This window comes from Cavia porcellus, unplaced genomic scaffold (assembly GCF_034190915.1).
Source record: "Cavia porcellus strain 051 isolate PalLab524CR breed Dunkin Hartley unplaced genomic scaffold, mCavPor4.1 scaffold_1, whole genome shotgun sequence".
In the NCBI taxonomy this organism is placed as follows: Eukaryota; Metazoa; Chordata; class Mammalia; order Rodentia; family Caviidae; genus Cavia; species Cavia porcellus.
Window position 1 is genome coordinate 110,961,073 of NW_026947484.1, and position 19,187 is coordinate 110,980,259.

At 38.8% G+C, this 19,187-nt stretch overlaps 1 pseudogene; it reads right to left on the reverse strand.

Moving 5' to 3' along the window:
* The window catches only part of LOC100712697 (guanylate-binding protein 1-like), a 40,113-nt pseudogene extending 21,243 nt beyond the window's left edge, over positions 1-18,870 (reverse strand).
* Between the last annotated feature and the right edge of the window lie 317 nt (positions 18,871-19,187).

Genomic DNA, 19,187 nt, shown 5'->3' on the forward strand with positions numbered 1-19,187 from the left:
TTTATTTTAAAGATAGTAAAATCCAACAAAACAAAGCCTATCAAAACAATGCAGCAAAACTGATACAAAACTTCAAAGCTGGCTATTAGGATAACAACAATAGCTAATATAGCATATATTGTTAACTTCGTAATGGTTGTCCATTCCATCAGGTATAGCAAAATCAAACCAAAAACAAAACAGAATAAAACCAATCCAAACAGAATGCTTCACAAAGGAAAACTATCATCACAAAGCAAAACAGTGAGAACAATATTGGATTTCCAAGACAAGACAGAATGAAATCCCCCCTATTTGCTGTATTTCATATTGTCATCCTCCTAAGAGATGCTCAGACTGCTGGCTCTAGGCCTGCAAAATCAACCGAGCAATACAAGCATTGAATTGCTTTGTAAATAACTTTAGTTGCTATCAACTCAGCCTGCCCTCAGAACCAGTGGATTACTCCGAGTTGGGACGAGGGAGGAGGAAGGGTGTTTAATTCTCAGGACAGCCCCTCCCATGCCTGGTAGGCTCACTGGAGCTGTTACCTGATTTCTCTCTTCCTGGAACCAGGGAAGCTTGCAGGGCTTACCAGAAAGGCTGGCTGGCTGATTTTTTGGTGGGTCCTCCCAATCCTAGCACGCTGTCTCATCAGTCTTTACACCCACAGTGCTTTGCCTCTGAGCCTTACTGGCCTCCATCTCGGCAACATTCCTTGTTTCTCATCTAGAGGTCTCCATAAATTGACAGTTCTTAGAAAATTCTACCATGGCATTTTCTCTGTCTCCACCTAATTTTATTTTATTTTAATTTCATTTCTCTTTTTACAACCTGGAGTTGAAGATCACGCTGCCTGCAGCTTCATGCATCCGCAGAGGCGCCCCAGGATCTGGAGCAGGGCTTGGCCTGTGATGGAAGCTCGGTGGATGCTACATGTGGCGAAGCACAAGGTGACCCGGATATGCAGCCAGCCCCACATGGGTGTCCATTGGGATGTATGAATTTTGAGCATACATGAAATACTGAAATCCCTACATATCTATATGTTAACTCATTCACAGAAGCACTTAAAATTGTGTACCACATGAAAGTATAATTCCATTATACTGCTTTGATTATACTTTGCAAAATAATTTTATTCCTACTGTCCATTTCCTTCTGCTTAGTTTCGTTTCATGTTTCTAAAGCCATGTTAAAGTCATTTTTCCTTTTTCTCTAAGGATATCATCCTTAGTTCTGTGAAGATTATTTAAATTCTCAGCAAATAGTCCTTCAAGCTACATAAACAGTGAAGCATTTCTTCTAGAAGATTCCTTTCCACTCTGGGATGAAGGGAAGTCCAGCCCTAGGGTGAGACTGCAGCTGAGCAGTTTCACTCAGACTTCCCGGCAGGCGGCGCTGTCCTCCAGCTCGGCGGAGGACACCAGAAGGGGTTGGATGGATCTGGATGTCTAACTGTGAAGTTAGGTAAAACTGGAGCCAGAGGGCACAGGCATCTCTGCCCTGCAGTTCAAGTTTCAGGGACTAAATTCCTAGTGCAGGGACCAGGTCCAGTGTTCCCACGGCGGGACCCGCTCTACTCACAGAGCGCAGGCTCTAGCTGAGGCACAGGGACCAAGAACCCTGGCTTGACCCCCTTCAGACTCATTCCCTTCTCCACTGTGGTTCCCAGGCCTTGCTGCAGAGGCAGGCCGGGAGCCAGGCAGCTGCTGCTCTTGCCCAGGGAAGAGCAGAGCTCGCGGATTTTCCCCAGGAAGGGAGGCGGTTCCAGGAAAGCAAAGAGCTAAGGGGCAGGCTGTGCCTGAAAATAGCATGCAGGCAGTTTCTACTTACAGACTTGAAGAGAATGTATGGTTTATAGATCTACGTCATAAGAAATATACTATAGAGGATTTTCGGGATGGGCGGCAGGGCCCTGGATAGTAATGCAAATCCACATAGAAAAACAAAGGTCACAATTGGGAGATTTATGTAATTATAAAGCACAACATAGATGTATGTTTCTTCTGTCTCCTCTAAACTGATTAAAAAGACGATTGCATGTGTATAGTCGCATTGCAGGGTGTACTGCATATGGCAGTGTAATAGCTTTAACAGCGTGGGTGAGAGTGGAGCTGTGTTGCAATAGATGACGCTACGTTCACCTGCACCTACAAGAATAAATATAAAGGGCCAGAGATTAAGGATATTGGTGAATTATAAAACCAAGAAAGGATTGTAATTAATTAATTTCATTTCAACCCTGTTGGAAAATTTCCAGTGTACAATAAATATTTTGTTCTTAAAAATTTTGACTTTGGTTAGAACATGGTTGAAGTAAATGCTGATTACATTCATTGTGGGAAGTTGGTGTATGTACCTAACACATGTTAATTCTGTGTTTCATTCTTAACCCTCTCTGCTTTCCCTCGCCTTCCATTTCTTGGACCTTCTGTTGTGCAAAAGATCTACCTCTTCTTTATTTATCTTTTATTTTGTTCTATAATTTATTTGTATTTTGGGTTTTTCATATAAGAAAAATCATACAGTATTTAAACATATGAGCTTGATTGATTTCACTTAAAAATATGGTCTCAAAGTGCATTGACTTTTTTACAAATGACTCAAGTTTATCCTTTTTCATGGCAGAGTAACAGCCTATTATGTACAAATACCACTTGCATTTTTTGGTGGGCCAATAGGCTTCTTTCCAGATTTATTTATGGTATATTGTGTTGCTATACACATGGGTCTGGTTGCAAGACTGCAATCTGATGTGTCTAAGTCTTTCAAGGAGACACCAGGAGGGGCTGGATGGATCTCAATGTCTAACTGTAAAGTTAGGTAAGATGTGCTGACCTTTTTGCTGAGCACACCCCATTCCCAGTTTATGGGAGAGGTCACAGTTACTGTAAATGGTGGCTCTCAGGAAATTGTACAACAGAATGGCTGTATTGCAAGCAAGCATATCATAGTCAAGAAATGAGGCTGTGATGAATCATATTTTTTTAGAGTCAAGGTCCAAGATGCTAGGGACCCTCTAGACCAAGAAGAGATGTTCACAGCCTGTTGGAGACCTCGCCATTTCTCAGCTCTAATGAGCCATTCTGGTGCCCAACCACCTGAGAAGAGTAATGAGTCTTCAGTCAGAGTCCTTGAATGGATGACTCCACACAGTGCAGAGGACATATGGGTACAGATGATGCTCTTGGAAGGATTTTGAAGACATTAAGCTGTTTGCTCTAGAAAATATTTGCAGTCCCTCCCCTGGCTCCCAGTGTCACTGGACCTTTTTGTCTCCTTTCACAGAGGGGCAGCAGTGACACCTTAACAAGCAAGTTTTGGTTGATCTTGGGAAAGATCATGTATTTGTAGGGTCATTGTCTCCCATTTAATCTCACTGCTTGGCTCCCTTGAAGCAAAGAAGTTGGAGTGTGTGTGACCAGAAGTGACAGGCCTGTGGGGTCTACTACAGGCAGCAAGTGTTACACTACAAATGTTAATGAATTTTTCTTTTTATGTGCTTGTGATGTAGCTGTCAGTATTTGCACTTTTCCCAGCAGAGTGCATACAGGTTTGAAGATGGCTACTGTAATTTAATAGCTGCTTCTCACCTGCTTGTCCAGACAGCAGGCTGATTTGTGGTTTCCTGGAAGAATGAGTCAGTGTGTTACAAGAAGCTCAGGTTGGGTTCCTTTATGTGTCTGTGATTTCCAAAGTGAACTGAAATTTTTGCTAATCTGTCTCTCCTTTTATATTCCTTAGGTTTGAAGGCTGAATAGATGAGAATAAATAAGTGACAAATTTCAATTTCTCTTGTTTTATTCCTGAATAAAGTATTTTTGGAGCTGATTCAGGATGGCTTGAAACTGGTTTCATTCTGAAAGGAAACTGAAAGTGCAGTGAGCTCTTTGTTTCTTGGCAAACTGGGAGGTTATAGAAGCAGATCCTTTCCTAGCACAATGAGTTGGCAGGAAGCTTGTTGGTTCTGTTTGTAATTTGGGCTGCGAAAAATTTTCTAGAATTTTTTCTTTTCAAAGGGCATATGAGGCAGCTACATTTCCTACCTTTCCTGTTGATTTAGTTTGCAGTCAATAGAATCTTTTATCATTCCATCTGACAGCCCAAATCAAGTTCATTCAGTAGTCAGTATTATGTTTTGTGGTTTCAGTGATGGCACAAATGTTAGCAACCCGAGGAATTCCCTGTGTGGATTCTTTTCTTCTCTTTTTCTCTCCTCTCTCCACCTGTCCTCTCTTTTCTCTCTTCCTCTTCTCTCTCCTCCTGTCCTTTCTCCTCTAGTCTGATCTCTTCTCTCTCTCTCTCTCTTTTTGTTTTCTTTAGGTTTTTTTTTTTTTTTTTTTGTCTTGGGTATTAACCCTGTGGCCTTAGACACACTGAGCTATATCCTCAGCCTCCACCCATTTCTGCTTTCTTTCTTTATTCTTTTAAGTTTTGAGACCAGGTTTCACTACATTACCCAGACTGTGTCTCAATTTGCAATCTTTCCCAGAGTGCTGGGATTAAAGATGTGAACTACCATATTTGCTTGGGAGTCTTCAAAATAATCATCTGTTTTTCATGTAAAGAACTCCACACAGATGCTCCAGAACACAAAGCAGCAGGGACTCAGTCACTCATTTGGGATCACTGAGTCTATTTGAAAGCAAGTAAAACCTGGCTGTGAGAAAGACAAACTACAGTGTGTGTGTGTGTGTGTATGTGTGTGTGTGTGTGTGTGTGTGTGTAAGGCAGATGCTTGATTTGCACAGCCCTGTGCTGTTCTGAGTGTGAGGATTCACACACATGGTCCCATTCCTCACAGCAATTACTCTCATGAGTGAGATTGGCCTGCAGCTTGAAATGAAGGAAAAGTCCTGAGAGGAGAGGAAGGGAGAAGGCAGATTATGGAACTGAAGCCAAGATCACAAAGAGAGACATCTGAGACCTTAAGCAAGTGAGGAATTTGATTTGCTGTCAGTTATGTAAAACGCATTTAATATTTCTCAATGTGGTTCACATGTTGTTCTGACTTTTAAATGTTTTTAAACCATCTTTTTTATTGTACTAATCTCAGAATCACACTGTAATCATGTAAACCTTACACACCTTTTTCAGACTGTAGTGAGTTGTTTTCCTGGTGGGTTGTTTTAACACCTATGATCACCTCATTTCTCTGGGTGAAAATCAGGATCACTTCATGATGTTTCTCCACTTTTGAAAATAGTGTGCAAGTATGAACTGATAGACAGATGTTACTTTTACTAAATTCATTTCACTTTAGAGCATAGATTTTTGCCATATTCATTCACAACTCCTTTTTTTCTTGAGTCAGCATCTGGCTTTGTAACCCAGACTGACCTTGAACTTGAACTCCTGCCTCCTCCCAAGTGCTAATTTTCAGGGCAGCAGGAACTCTTTTCAGTTTTCAAAACTCTAAATCTTTCATTATTATTTGGTGGGTTTTCTTTGTTTTTTGCATTTCCATTCAAATATGTATAGAAGCATGAGTTTTTCTATATTCTTTTTAATTGTCTGAAAAACCACATACAGTTTACCATCATAAGTGTCTTAGGCATCTATTTCAGTAATGTTAAGACTGTTCACATTTTAGTGCAAGGAAGTGTAGAGATTTTTTGTCTCACCCAATGGAAACCCCTTATGTGTTAAGCAACACCCCGTTCTCCTATTCCTGCATCCTACACTGTTTCTAAGAATTTGAGTATTTTAGTTATACTTTTGGGGTGGTGAAACTTAGAGGTGACATTGACTGGATTAAGGAAACCTCTGGAACTGGTAAAGCCATATGTCTGAGCGTCTCTGAGACTGGCATTTATTGAGTGAGCTGAGCAGACAAGATGCTCCTTCCATTTGGCACACAGGGTCAGGTCAGCACAGGGGGCATTGAATAGAAAGTGCGCTTGCAGGTGTCTTTCTCCTGGATCTGGGGTGTTCTTTTCTTTTGCTTTTGGACACCAGAAATGCAGGTTCTCAGGCTTTTGGACTTGGACAGAGTCACGCTCCTGGCCTTGTAAGATCTGTTGATTGTTGAAGGCCACTCAAGGAACTTCTTGGCCTCCATAGGCCCAGACACTGCTTCCTCTGGTAAATCCCGGGTCATAAATCTCTCTCTGTGCTATTGATTGTGTGTCATTGGAGAATCCTGGCTAATACACTCATATCAGTGGATCATGTTGTATATGTCTTTCTGTGACTGGCTGACTACACTTGTTATAACTTACGGTATTCATGGCTGGGCATTGTGGTGCATGCTGGCAATCCCACCACTTGGGAGGCTGAATCAGGAAGACTGCCATGAGTTCAAAGCCAGTCTGTTCTATATAGTGAATCCAAGTCCAGCCTAATTTACAAATTGAGGCCCTTTCTCAAAAAAGAGAAAACAATCAAATTAGTCTATTCTGTACTGTAGCTCAAATTAAAGACTAGTGTGAGAATATATTTTAGTACCAGTTTTAGACAGGAATCTAAATTCGAGGGCATTCTGTTTGGACTCATGATATACAATGAAGAACTTGAATCAGCTCAGGAATATCTAACATGGACCTCCTTTCCTTTTGTCCAGAATTCATCTTCAGAACTCTCGCTGATATGCCAGTTCACAATGGAGCTCGCTAAGACCACCTATCAGAGAAAAACTCATTATTCTAACTGAAACAGGCTATCTGTTTTGAGACCCCTCAGCTAAGCAGAGGTTGCAGTAACAGAACTCGGCCTCAGTGTGAATGGAAGAAGAGCTGAGCTGGACCAGGCGATTATGGAAGTTTTCCACATGGGACACCTTTAATATTGCTGGTAGCCTAATGCCTCATTCTCTCATCCACAATCAGAAGATCCTCGATATGGGGGACTATGTTTTTCCCTGCAGAGGCCATGTGGCTTTTAAGTGAGACCTGTTTAGTCGATGTCTGCCTGGCCATGGTTTGCCAAGGGAAGCTGGACCTTGCATTTTCCCAACCTGGAAACCTGGGCCTGATTCTTTAGCCGGAAGCTGAAAATTCAATGCAAGGCCACACAGCCAAGATATAATGGGTGGGAGATTAGTCTTTTTTCCCTAGTTCTATAAAGTAACAAGGTGTGGATCACTTTAAAATTTTAGGCAAATTCCCAAATGGTTTGTTTGAGGAAAGCAGTAAGAAAAGCAGGAAGACCAGTCTGTGTAAATTCATATCTCAGTCTCAGGCTTGAGCCTTTCAAGTGTGGTCTATGGTGGGAATCTGTATCAAGGATGACTGACTGTGCTTCTTGTGTGAAGCGGTGAAAGTTGTGTTCCAGAAGTCATGAAATTATAACTCGCTAACCATTCCAAAGTGCATGCCCACCTAAATTAAAAGCAGATCATGGAGCGATCATCATAACTTCCCTGTGACACAGGGTGGTTTTTCAGGCTAGGTGAAATCATGCTGATCCCCTGCCTGATCCCTTGTACCATGACTTTTGCAATCAGTGTGAATGTGACCTGTTATCTTCTGGGGAGAAATGTAACCTGACACAGCACTGGACAGGATACCCTTCAGCCTGGCTGCCAAATATAAAGGAGAACAAGAGCCCCTATGAGCATAGTGGATGTCCCCGAATGTATACAGAGCTCTTTTCCTAAGATCTCTTTGCCCCTCAGAACTTGAAAGAGTTCCAGGAGCCCTCACTGGGCCCAATCTTGCCTCTTCTCCCACAGAGACACCACTCTCACCCCCTCCTGTGTTCAGTTTTATTCTCTCTACTCACTTGCATTTTTTCTGGTTAAGATGAAATTGGTCTAACAGCATAATTTAGCAATCATTTTCTCACTGTTTAGGTTTTTGTGGACAGTTACGTTCTTTGGTTCTTCTCTTCTGCTCCAATTTTTGTAGGTACACAATGCTCTTGGTGTGACGATGTTTGAGCCAGGGATTAAAATAAGAAGCTTTTATTTTATTTTTTCCGTAATATTCTATTCCAGTATGTATTTTGCTACAAGAGAGGAAACTGTGAAAGTTCAAATAGACAGCAAAAATCCCAGTTTGGGAAACTCTGTGGGAAAATGCAATATAGATAGAGGGAAGAATGCAGCTGAAATTGAATTTCATGTTTTGAGATGTCTGAGATTTGATGATCTCCGCCGAGTCATGAAGGTGTCCCAGCCATGGCATGCAGTTCAGTGTTCTTCACTAGTTATTGTGAAAAAATCTCACTCGAAGAATAGGATGTCTAGAAATCATACAGGTTCATATTTATAGATGCTGTTTCTTTCTCCTTGATCACTGTTTATCTCACCTGCTAAAAGTTTAGATTTTAGAAAATCATCTCTTTGGTTGAATAGCCAAACAACTCATTTTCTAGCAATGAGACTATTATAGAAAAAGTTAAATACTTTCACTTTCTATGTGAATCCTTCTGTTGAAAACGCCTTTGCAAATAACCTTGAATTAAACTAAGAAGTTGTTTTCTTGTTTGAAAACTTTTATGGTATGTGATTTTGAAACATAATGTGTGAAAATATGTGGCTTGGAGGGAGAATGTGAAAAATAGCATGTTTGACAGTTGCTAAATTTTGTTTTCTGATTTTGTGTCCCAGGGATTGACACTGCAGTCATTTAAGTCTTTCTGTGAATGGTGTGGTCACTTCAGGAAGTTGTGCATGAATCTTGTTTGAGGGCTGATGCCCTTATCAGGATTCATCCTTTTGGTCCTTCTCCCATCTATTTTCCAAACAGCAATCATAATGATCATTATCATTTTAGTTTTTTGAGACAGTCTCACTAGGTAGTCCAGGCTACCCTTTAACTGACAGCCCTCCTGCCTCAGCCTTCCCAAAGCAGGGATTATAGGCATGCCTGACTTGACATCATAGTGATTTCTAAAAACACAAGTTAAATTTCATGTTTAGTTTTTTGCACAAAATTCTTAAAAGCTTCCCATCTAATTAGGGCAAAATCCAGTGTCCATAAATGGCCTGCAGAACTGTATGTCGTGAGACTGCTGCTTTCCAGCTTCCTTAGGCCAAGCCTTCTCAGTTTTGCACATGGGCTCCATTCAGGTGCCAGACACCGTGTTCTTCTACAGTGGCAAGTGGAACTCTGCCAAGTTTACTTTAACCTCAAAATTTTAACCTCAAATTTAAAAGCTAAGAGGCAATGTATTCAAACTCTCTCTCTCTCTCTCTCTCTCTCTCTCTCTCTCTCTCTCTCTCTAAATTTTTCACTTTTTGAGATATGGTCTTGCAGGCTGGCCTTGAACTCTCTGGGATCCTCCTTCCTCAGCCTCCCAATTGCTGAGAGTATAGACATGCACCAAGACACCTGACTCCAACTCACTCTTGAGTTTTCTCATGGGCCCACTCCTGCTGTGGGGAATGTACTTTTGTTTTTTTCTCTGTTTCCTACCATAGAATTATAGTGCTTTTTATATCTTTCTACAACATTCTTTGGAACATTTTGGAGTGCTGGTTTGTTCAAGAATTTCCTTGAGTGTTCTTTGTCATGGAAGTATCTTATTTCTCCATCAATTTTGAAAGATAGTTTTGTGGGGTATATCAATCGAGGTTGGAGATTGTTTTCCTTTAGGAAAACTCTTTGACTTCATTCCAAGTTCTTTTTGACTTGAGGGTTTGTGTTGAGAAGTGAGATGTGATTCTAATAGGCTTTTCTTCAGAAGTGATTTGTTTCTTTTTTCTAACAGTTTTTAATATTGTATTATTGTGTTGAATTTCTGGATTCTTGACTATGATATGCTTGGCTGTAGATTTTTTTATTATGGATAATTAGAATTCTATATCCCTCACTTGAGTATGTTAAATTCTTTTTCTCTGACAGGGAAGTTTTGTGCCATGATGTTTCTGAAGAATTTTCTTTTTAAATATCATATATGCCATCTCCTGCTTTTTTATTGACTTCAATCAATTTTATGCTATTCTTCTTTATATCATCTAGCAGCTACTGTTTTGTTTTCTCATGGTCCCTTGCTATTATTATTTTTTTGCCTTGGTATTGGAGATAAAACTCATGACATCATGTTTGCCAGGCAGGCTCTTCCACCACTGAGCTAAATCTCCTGTCTCTTGCTATTTTAAAGAAATCTTTGTTTCATGATTGCTAACTGCAAGTCTATCTTCTATATCTGAGATTCTGTCCTCACATTTGGTTTATTCTACTGTGGAAAATTTCAGTGGAAGTTTTAATCTCCTGGATATCTGCTTGCATTTGTTTTATGGATTCTATCCCCCCCCCCGCTTTTATTGTACCAGAAATTGAACTCAGGACCTCTTGCCTATGAAGTGGGTGCTTGTGCAGCTCAGCTAAACCCATGGATGGATTCCATTTCTTTCCATTTCATGGGAGAGAAGAGTTTTCCTATGTTGGGCATTCATGGCTTCTAAGCTCATCCATCTTTCATCTGTTCCTGCTCTGGAGTCAGTAAACATGGTTTTCATTGCAGTCATTATCACTGTAGCTATCTGAGAAATTATTTCTGATTTGATTTTTTTTGAGTCATTCATTTGCTTTGTTGCTACCACTTAGAAGAGGCCAGGTTGGTGGTTTTCAGATTGCCCCACCTCATTGCCTCCTGGTTTTGCCTTTGGTGAACTAGAAGTCTGGTTTTCCTGCTTTTTCTTCCTTCTGCTCAATTGTTTGCCTTGCCTGGTGGATTCATTCTGTTGGAGTTCACAGAGTTGCAGTCCTTGATATTTCTTTCTAGAATGTCTTCTCAGTTAAGTGTCTTCTAATTTTCTTGTTTTTATTTTTTTAAAATATTAATTCCTGAGGTGATGCCCATAAATTACCTATGGTGGATTGTTTATTGTTGGTATTTAGAACCATTAGGAAATGACTACTTCTCTGATGTATCTTCCAGGTATGGCTATTTTTTGGGTTTTGAATCTGCTTCAAGATCCTACATCTTCAGTTTGCTGAGGATGAGAGGTGACTGCCTGTTCCTAGTTCTTTGGCACTGGCCCCAGTGTTTTCTATGACACTTAGGCAATCTCTGTTTCAGAATACTAGGAAGAATCACTGGTTAGGACAATTATGCCTAAATGGCTAAAGTGGTACAAGCAGCAATAACAACAGCATGAAATATAACCTACAAAATGGCAAACTAAGGTAACTGTTAATTTGTGATCTTTGATCATATGTACTAGATTTGTGGAAATAAAACTAATTCTGAAGTAAACCAGAATCTTATATTCAGTAAATAAGACCTCAATATATCAATTTTACCTTCATGGAACAGAAGAGCTTAGGAAAAAAGTAGAGACATATATGACAGAGAGACTAGAAACAAGGCTGGAGGACAATGGAGGAATCACACAAACCTTGGGAACCTGGTGCAGAAGACAGGAAGGAAAGAGAAGGGGTAAATAAAGGAAAAGCAGAACAACAACCACAAGGAAGCTAGAAACCATGTTACAAAAACCTGATCAAACAAGGAAGGAGAAATAAAAACAATGACAAACAAAAGAGAGAGAGACAGAGAGAGAGAGAGAGAGAGTCCACTTCCAGATTTGTCTGTGCTATAACTGGTAGACAACGTGTGGAGACAGAGTCTAGGTCTGAGTTGATTTTTTTCTAGCAAGCCAGCAGTAGCTTTATGGCAATGTGGTGGCTAGTCTTGTGAGAATGAAATTCAGGCTGGTTTTTGGCTATAAGTTTGAGACCATTCAGCCTGCGGTTATCAATGTACTTTTTGTGGGCCTGAACTCAGCTGGGAGTTGCTGGATGCACCAGCTGTTGTTCTGAGTTCTGAAGCTCAGTTGGTCCCTCTGCAAAATGGCTCCTGACCAATCACTCTCTCCCTCAGGATGATTGAGTCATCAGCATTCACTCCCAGCTAGTGCAGTCCTTCAAGTCCACTGCTCCCTTCCACTGCTGCATCTCTCTGTGGTGGCCTTTGGTGTTGCCAGCACTTGCCGTGTTTCCACAGGTTTAAACTGCTCCTTCCAAGTAGTGAGCCCCAACTGAGGGAAAAGGGTCCATTGGCTACCTCCTTCTCCCTTGAGTTTCTCTCTTCACTCTTGCTATAGACTTCCATTCTTGCTTCAGAGCCTTCCTAGGTCAGGGGACTCACTGCTCTCCTTCTTGTCTTCCTTGAGTTGCTATATTCCAGTTTCTGGATAGCCACTCTCGGAGAGGCTCTTTCTCTCCTGCTTACCACTCTGCCATCTTTCAGGAAATGTGAGACCAAATACCTAGTAACAAGCAAGAGAGACTGTACTTTTCTAAACTAGGAAGACTCCTTTCTTTCTTTCTTTCTTTCTTTCTTTCTTTCTTTCTTTCTTTCGTTTTCCTTATTTCCTTTTTTTCTTCTTTCCTTTCTTCCTTCCTTCCTCCCTTTCCTTCATGTTGGGGAATAAACCCAGTGCTTTTCACATTAAACTGAGTAGACTGATCAGGTGGTGTAGGTCTTAGCATGTAGACTGATTGGCAGAACGAGTGCACTGCATTCCCAGTAAACTCATTAGATCTAGTTAGTCAGCAGAAGCATAAGGATGAGGGAAGCTTTATATTTTATAAATTTATTTTAGTGCACAGCAGGATTGAGAAAACTGCTGACAGCAATATTCCTCCTTAAAGGGTTATTTTTTAAAAAAATTTTTTTTTCTGGAGACATTACGAAAAAATATCAAACCAGAAGTTAAATGATTTGGATTCTTATCTGGACTTCGATGCTATCATGCAGGGATGGGAGTAATTTAATATTACTGAGTTTCAATTTTCTTATTTTTACATACTTAATAAAGCTGCCATTTTTAGTTGTGAAGACAGTTATTCTTTTCTAATATGAAGCTTCATCAACTGATTAAAATATATATTATGTACTTTTCCCTAGCAATGTAGTGTGGGAAAGAAACAACAAAATATATCACATAAAGCTCCTTCAAAGCCCAGACTAATGAATTGTCATTTTTGTTCAAGAAACAATCTTTGAGCTTTTGTCCCTGCAACAAAAGCATCACACTTTAATAGTGGGTGATGTTTAACAACTTGGTGTTTAACCTGATGTTCTAACTCATAACTCACTTGTTAGTTGGTTGTGCTTTGTCTGGTGAGTACCTAAAACAAATCTAGTAGGATCCCCATTCATGTTAATGAATCAAAGTGTGAATGTTATGCCGGCAGTAAGGTGTATAGCTGAGCAACTCTACTTTGTTACATTGGTGTTTGCAGCTCAAAAATAACACAGATAAAATGCTAGTTATTTGTAGCCCCTTCCTGGGTTCCTCAAGGTATGTTTTCCCCTGGTCTTCTTACTTCTGAACAAGGACATAGTAGCCTACTGGCTTAGAATAAATCCTTGTTTTACCTCTTCTAGGGGACGGAAAGTCATTTGAAGTAAAATTGAGCAATGAACTGAAAATTTTTTCAACTTTGGTTTATAAAATTCATCTGGCTGTTTTTCAAGCTCTAATGTAAAAGAAAAAAAGCAGGCAAAAGTGTTTGTTTAACCTCAGATTTTCTGGGAATGCTTCTCAAAAACCTTTATAACTCCCTAGAAAAACTGACAGGCACGTCAGCAGGGCCACATCCTTAAATCTGATCCTAAATTTCTGCTCAAGTGTATTTCTCCTTGGAGAAAATTTCCTGAGCAGAAATTGTTAGAGCTGTGCTATACCTTTAGAGATAAATTCCAGTTATTCAAACTGAACTAATCATTGCAGTTCAAACTGCAATATAAGTTTTTATGCTTAACATAAGTTTGTATCACATGACAATATGTTTCATATTTGTCATTTGAATATCAAATCAATGTGATAACAGTGCACATGTAATTTGAAGAAACTTTGATTGATACTGATGTATTTAGTTATGTGAATGGAAATATTATTAGCTTATTCATGAGAGGAAAAAAATGCTTTACAACTGAGTGTATAATAAAATTGTTTCTTCTGATTGTTATAGTTATCCATAGGTAATTGTCACCATTTTGAAATATGATAACACTTTTCTTTCTCAAAACACTCACCTCATTTTCTTATACTAATGTTTCTTTCAAAATCCAAGTCTATATAAGCTTGGGAGAAAAATTATCTCTAATTTCTTTTGAAATTCTTAGTAAACATTGTTTTAAATTTTTTTTTTATTTTGAAGAGAGGAAATGAGACAAAACAAAATGGGGTCCGTCAAAAAAAAATGGACATAATACATGGCTTAAAACCTAAATACAAGATGATCAACAATGGTTACCATAATGCCTCTTATTATCTTCAAGAGAATTGCCCATATCATCAGGCATAATAAAATTAAACAAAACAGTACAGAACAAAATTAATAAAAACAAAACATTGGAGACATTATAGGACTTCAAAAGATATTAGTCAAACCAAAATGGTATCTTATTGAATCTTATTGTCTTCAAAGTAGTTGCCTACACCCTCAGATTTGATACTATCAAAACAAAACAGATTCAAATAAAATAGTCATAGTAAGACAGTGAAAGCTATACAGGGCTTCAAATTAAGTCAATAGGAAATCAAAAATGGTTACCATACTATATCCTGCTATCTTTGGAATAGCTGTTCATGCCACCAAACTACAAGTAGACAAACTGGGACAGAATATAACCAAACTAAACAGAGTGATGAAAACAATATGGGCTTCAAATCATGATAAACGATTAACAATACTCACTGCCTTCCCTTTTTATACAATTCCTCCCCTTTCACTTTCACACAATGCATTAGTGTATTTCACTAACTCCTTTAGTTTTTAGATTAAGGAGGCAACCCACTATTCACCTAAGTTCACCTAAGTGATTCTGAGCCTTTTTACCCCTGAGTATGATCTCAAGGTGTATCCATTTACCTACAAGAGCCTCAAGTTAAGTAGTTCTCCATTGTATAAAAGTTAATGTCTTTACAACCAATCTGCAGCTGATGGGCAAGCTACATCCACTATTTTCTGGTTCCCCGTCACATAGAATATTGTTTTCTCATGTTTGACTTTCAGTCTATAAATTATTTTCAGGTTAACTATATTTCTTATATAGAGCATCTCAATGGACCCTATCTCCTTATCCACTCTGCCTGTGTTTCTTTTGATGTGTATCAAGGCCATCTATGTTAGTAATTATGGCCAACCTTCTCTGCCTCATCTCTGCCATGCTATTTTTCTGCCTTTGTTTGTCTACTTTTCCCCTTCATTCAACTCTCTGCCCTGTTCATTGATCCCCCTCTGACCCTGTTTCTGAAACCATGGTCTTTGCTCTTTCTCTCTCTAGAATGTCCTTCAGTATTTTTTGTAGTGTTAGTTTGGTGGTTATGAACTCCCCCAGTCACTCTTTGTCATGGAAGCATCTTGTTTCTCTATTAATTTTGAGAGCCAGTTTTTCAGCGTACATCAATTTGGGCTGGAGGTTATTTTCTTTCAGGGCTTGGAATACTTCACTCCAAGCTCTTCTTGATGTGATGGTCTGTCGAGAACTCTGTGATGATTTGGATAGGATTTCCTTTATAGGGGAGCTTTTTCTTTTCTCCGACAACTTTTAATATTCTGTTCTTGTGTTAACTTTCTGGGATCTTGATTATTATATGTTTGATTATAGATCTATTTTGATTATAGATGGCTGGAGTTCTGTATGCCTCGTTTATCTGAATATTATTTCTTTTCCTGAAGTTTTCTTTAATTATTTCTGTAAATAGCCTTTGTATTTCATTTGTGTTTACCCCTGATTCTTCTATCACATTTTTTATTCTTATTCTTTGTATTGTTACTTCCTGGTTCCTTGTTATTTGTAAGAGATCTTCCCTTTCACAATCACAAGCTGCAAGCCTGTCTTCAGGGTTTGATAGTTTCTTTCAAGCAGTTTTGCCAGCTTTCAATGGAGTTTTTAATTTCCTGGTAATCTCTTTGAATCTGCTTCATGTTTTCTAAATTTTTTTTATATTCTTCATTGAAGGTTTCCCTTTCTTTTCAATGCTCCTCTATTCTTCCATCTATGGCTTTCTTTAGAGATGCTTAGCATTTCTTTGATTATTTTTCTTATATCTTCCTTTACTTGCAATAGTATTTGTTTTAAACTGTTTTATAATTTCACAAAATTATTTCTTTATGTCAGTTGCTGTTGCTTTAGATACTGCAGGTGTGCCACCCCTAATCTCTTCCATGTTTACATCCTGGACCAGTACTGCTTGGGTTGGAGGCTGGAGACTGCCTTTTGTTTCTTACTCTTGTCATGTTCCTGGTTTCTTTCAGACAAGTGGGTAGTGGGGTCTCCAGCCCTTCCTGTATTGGTTATAATTACTCTGAAGTGTGTTGGCTAGGGATTTCTGCTTTTTTCTGGTTCCTCCAATCTGCTGCTGACTCCTGGAGTATAAGCAGGAGTGGGGCAGGCTGGCCTTCCCTTCTGAGCTGCTTAAACCACAGGGAGTCTTCAACATGTTAGTGTGTGCCACTCAGGTGCTGTTGGTTAGGGACACCTTTAGGGAAACCTTGGCCTTGGTTATTGGTGCGTGCACAGGAGAGGGACTCATTCCAAGCAGTTTTCACCAATCTGCTCTATGCTAGAAGGGGCTGAATGAAGCTGGCTGCAGTTCTACTTATGTGCTGAAAACAACTAGAAACTTGATCATTTCAATCCTGACTAGGCTTATTATTCTCTGCTAAGACAATGTAGTTTTAAATATAAGGAGGGAAGCTGGGTGTAGTTTAAATACTGTGAGCTCTACTAATGTGGGAAATATTTTTCAACTTTAATTTTCTGAACGATGAATTATTTACATAAATTTCTTCTTTTGTGTACTTTGCAGGGCATGTTTCTTCCTGACAATATGTATATAAAGAGAATAAAAATAAAAATTGATAAATGTAACTTCTTTCAGAAAATAGAAATTTTGAAAATTTCTGGTATTGGAATTCTGATAGTACAAACTGGTAATCAAAACAGTGTGGAACTAGTATAAAAAGTGACATATAGATCAAAAATAAAATAGAAACTCCAAGAGTAATATACATACACATTATTCTTTTATCCTATATAACACTTACTGCTTTTATTATAACAAATATATGCATGGTTTTCAGTAGGCATACCATTTTGTTATTTAATGAAGAAAGGATAGACTTATCAATAAATGCCTTTGGAGAAACTGGATATCTACATGCAGAAAACCAAGAATGGAAGAAGAAGAGGAGGGAAAGCATTAGGAAGAGAAAAAGTAGAAAAATGCACACAGAGAGAAGAATAAAGCCAAGTGTGGGGGAGGGGCAAGGAGAAGGGAAGAAGAAGGCATTGTGCTGTTTCCAGTGTCTCACAAGTTTACTAAAATAGATGAAAGACCTAGACACCAGATCCAAATTATAAAACCCACAAAAGAAAACTTGGGTAGAAACTTTCCTGTCATTGGATTTGGCAGTGATTTCTTGGTACAGCATCAGAAATGTAGCCAACAGTTGAGAAAAAAATAGAAAATGTGGACGTCATCGAAGTTGAGAACTTTTGTGTATCAAAATACACTTTCATAGAGTAAAAAGACAACACATGGAAGTGGAGAAAATATTTGTCAGACATGTATGTGATACATATCAGAAATTCCTACAATGCATCACAACTAGAGAAAAATGAGCAAAATACTTGTGTAGAGATTTCTACAAAGAAGGTACACAACTGACCAATAAGCACATGAAAAGATGATTTCCCCCATTAGTTATATAGGGAAACATAAACTGAAACTATGAGCTACTACTCCACATGAATCAGAATGGCCCTATCTAGACAAATAAACAAAAGCAAAGAGAAAATAAAAAATATTTGCAGAATGTGCAGAGATTAGAGTATTTGTACATTTGTGGTAAAAACAAACTGGGGCAGACAATATGAAAAAATTGCTGGTGATTCCTTAAGATAAAATGGACATCATGTAAGTCAGCAATGCTACTGCTGGGTATATAGCCAGAAGAATTTAAAATATAGTCTTGAACAGATATTGCTATACATACTTATCAGCATTATTCTTAAAACTAAAAGGTGAAAGAAAGCACATTATCCATCTACAGATGAAAGGATAAACAAATTGGTATATGAACACAGTTACTGAGACTTGAAAAACAAGAAAATTTAGACATCTGCTACAATGCTGATGAAACTTGAAGATATGCTAAGAGAAATACATAAGGCACAAGGGACAAATTTTGTGTGATTTCACTTGCATGATATTCCTAGGTAGTGAATTCACAGAGATAGAATGCACAGTAATGGGGATGAGTGCTTTGGGAGTTATTGATTAATAGAGTTTCTCTTGTAGAAGACGAGACGGTTTTAGGGATGGCTGGAGGTGATGGCTGCATAAAAATGTGAGTTTGCTTAGTGCCTCAATATAGCTAAAAAAGATTTCTTAAAAGGATAGATATTTTATTATGTTGATATTAAATAACAACAAATATGCAACATAAATCAAACTTTTTTAGCCTTAAAAAACCAAAGGAAATTTGCTCTGATTATATGAACATTTTAATGAGTCATAATTTATTAGTATATAAAGTAGTTACTGATAGTATTGCTTTCCTTTAGGAAAGGAACAATTTATGCTTTTCAAGGGGAAACTAAGGCATAAATAATAGAGCCAGTGACCCACTCTCATACCCTAGAACAGGTTGAAGACATGAAGCTCACTGAGGGGTAGATTGGCTTGCACTGTTCCTTCGTGGCTTTTTCCTTCCAACCTCCTGCATGCAGGATACTGGCAGTGTGGTAGGCAGAGGGCTCAGCAGGGCCTTGCTGGTGGCACTCACACCTTTTGTTCCCAGCTAGCTTGTTCATCAGGTAGAATTTGCCTGTGTGGTAGAGGCCCACGATAGCCACCACCATGATGGGCTGAGTGATGGCAGACAGGATCTTCAGAGCTTCCAGGTTCACTGCCAGCTGCCCTTTGGTGTTCACAGTGAGACACACTGGGGCTGACATATGGATCTGGGAGGCCATGTTCAGCATGTGCTCTAGTCTGCAAGGTAAGAAGTGGAAAGAATCAGAATCTCCAGATTCTGTTGCACTCAGAAGGCAGGTTATGAGAGGGAGTGATGGAAATATTACCAAAGTGATTCATTTAAAAATGATGGCACAGCCATGACTTCTTCACAATGAACTGCCCTTACAAACTCACATCTTCCATTTAATTTATTGCAGTATTCTTTCTGGATTCAGATAAACAATATTTGTAAAACATGAAATGAAAAACAGTAAGATTTAAACAATTTCTTTTTATCCTGTGTATATGTAAGAATCTATTCTCATTTATATAT